The sequence below is a fragment of the Rattus rattus genome, chromosome 3 (genome assembly GCF_011064425.1).
Source record: "Rattus rattus isolate New Zealand chromosome 3, Rrattus_CSIRO_v1, whole genome shotgun sequence".
In the NCBI taxonomy this organism is placed as follows: Eukaryota; Metazoa; Chordata; class Mammalia; order Rodentia; family Muridae; genus Rattus; species Rattus rattus.
In genome coordinates, this window is record NC_046156.1 from 82,765,151 (window position 1) to 82,767,107 (window position 1,957).

General features: G+C 45.3%; 1 pseudogene; it reads right to left on the bottom strand.

The window, feature by feature from the left end:
• Positions 1-834: 834 nt before the first annotated feature.
• Positions 835-1,560, bottom strand: LOC116895841 (annotated as a pseudogene).
• Between the last annotated feature and the right edge of the window lie 397 nt (positions 1,561-1,957).

Here is a 1,957-nt window from a genome sequence, read left to right on the forward strand (position 1 = left end):
CATTGTTTTAAGTGTGAGTGACAAGAACCAGAAAGCCACAGGCACAAGACAGTATTGATTACTGTTCTCTAAGATCCTAGTCTCCACCCCCCACCCTTAGGTTAAACTCAGCAAGAACAGAGAAATCTCCATAAAACTCAAAGACACCCTCAATTTCTCCTATTACAAAGGCCACTAGAAGTGAGGAATTCCTAGTATTGGGGATCACAGAGGAAGCTGCGGGGAATTTTTGGAAGGCCCACCTGAGTTGCCCGGTTTACTGGGGAGCCTTGCTCACAACACTAAGTGTCATTAATAAAAGAATTTAAGAAGAGACTCGGGAGAAATCTCAAGGGCAGTTTTACCAGAGTTTCAAAGAAGAACTCCAGGGCAGACAAGCAGTTAAATCTCAGCAGACGCCAGAGGAAAAAAGAAGCAAAAAGAAAGCTATGCTTTCTGAGATACTCAGGGAGCTCACCAAGCAACCGCACCGGGGTGGGGGTGGGGGTTAAGCAGCAGCATGGTAAGGGGGTGGAGCTTCCGAGGAATAGTGAGGAAACCCTGTCAGGAAAAGCAAGTTTAGGAAAGATTTAAAAGCAACAATAACAATAACGGCGGCAGGAGCAACAACTAGAACAAGCTATCTGGCTGTACTGCATAAGCAACTAACTGTATGGAGAACAGCGATCCTGGGAAGGAAAGTACATTGTCTTGTCTCTTTGGCAAGGTTTAAGGTGAATCAGCCTTCCTCTTAGCTAGGGGACTGACCAACCCAAGTGGAATAGTTTTTTGTTTGTTTGTTTGTTTTTTGTTTTTCAAGGTCTGATCATTTCTTTGTTACTCATAAACTTGTTTTTAACTGGACCCAGACTTAGAAGTAGAAACGCTCATTGAAGACAGCCAGTTTGTTGGCAAACTGTTCCCAGAGCCTCCCCTGCCCCTTGGCTTCTTCAGTTCTCTTGACCCAGGGTTTAGCATCTTTGCAACCTCCTTCTTGTTCTTCTTAGTGCACGTTTTTTCTTCAGAACAACATGTTGGCGTTTGTGTTGTAGGACTCATGGAGCAACAGGACTCTGAATCTTGGGTACTTTGGTCCTGGGTGTCTTCCCTTCTTTGTCATGGGTTTGCTGACAACATACTGGTGAACATAGGCTTTCTGATTCTGCTAGCTCCTTTGAGACCCAACCCACTGAGACACAGTAGTATCTGTCAGTCCACGAATGCCCTTTCCTCCATTTTGTACAATAAACAAGTTACGAACCCTCAGACTGGCATCCACAATGCATCTGTGAACAGATTTGTGCTTCCTCTCTCCTGTTCCCCTTGGTCTATAATAAGAATGCCCCTTACTCCACAGCAGGCACTCTCTGCCATGGGTCGAAACATCTTGCTTCTTGGAAAACCTTGTTTGTCCTTCGCACCACTGATTGGAATCAGGTAACCCTTCCATTCTTCACTCTCAGCATCAGCAGCTACTTCTGTGGCCGTGTGCTTCTTATAGACGGTTTGGAGCTTGAGTTCATCATCCATTTCAGTGAGTTTCTGACAGGTGGTGGCTAGGAGGGAGAAGCTCAGCTTCATCTTGATGTGGCTGACCTCCTAGGAGGTGCCACAAAATAAGAACTCAACACGATTAACTCTTAGGAGAGGAGAAAATGGAGCCTCTCTACCCACAGGTAGAAATAACTTTCCTGGGCTCCCAGGAAGAAATAACTTTCCTTAAAAGACCTAAACAGAGCCTTGGCTTTGATGCCACATTAAGATATCCCCTCTGAAGAAAGGATCCTAAATTAATTTGGGAAATGGGTTGACGTTGGTAGATGTGTAAATCTAGAGATCTACCTTCAAAGCTATTCACTGGAAAGAGACTAGAGTCCCATCCTCACAGGCAGCTTCTAAACAGACGCTCATCTTGAAAGAGTTAGGAAGCCATAGCTCCCCCTTGCCATTCCTGGCTAGGAGACCAAGGATGAGCTTG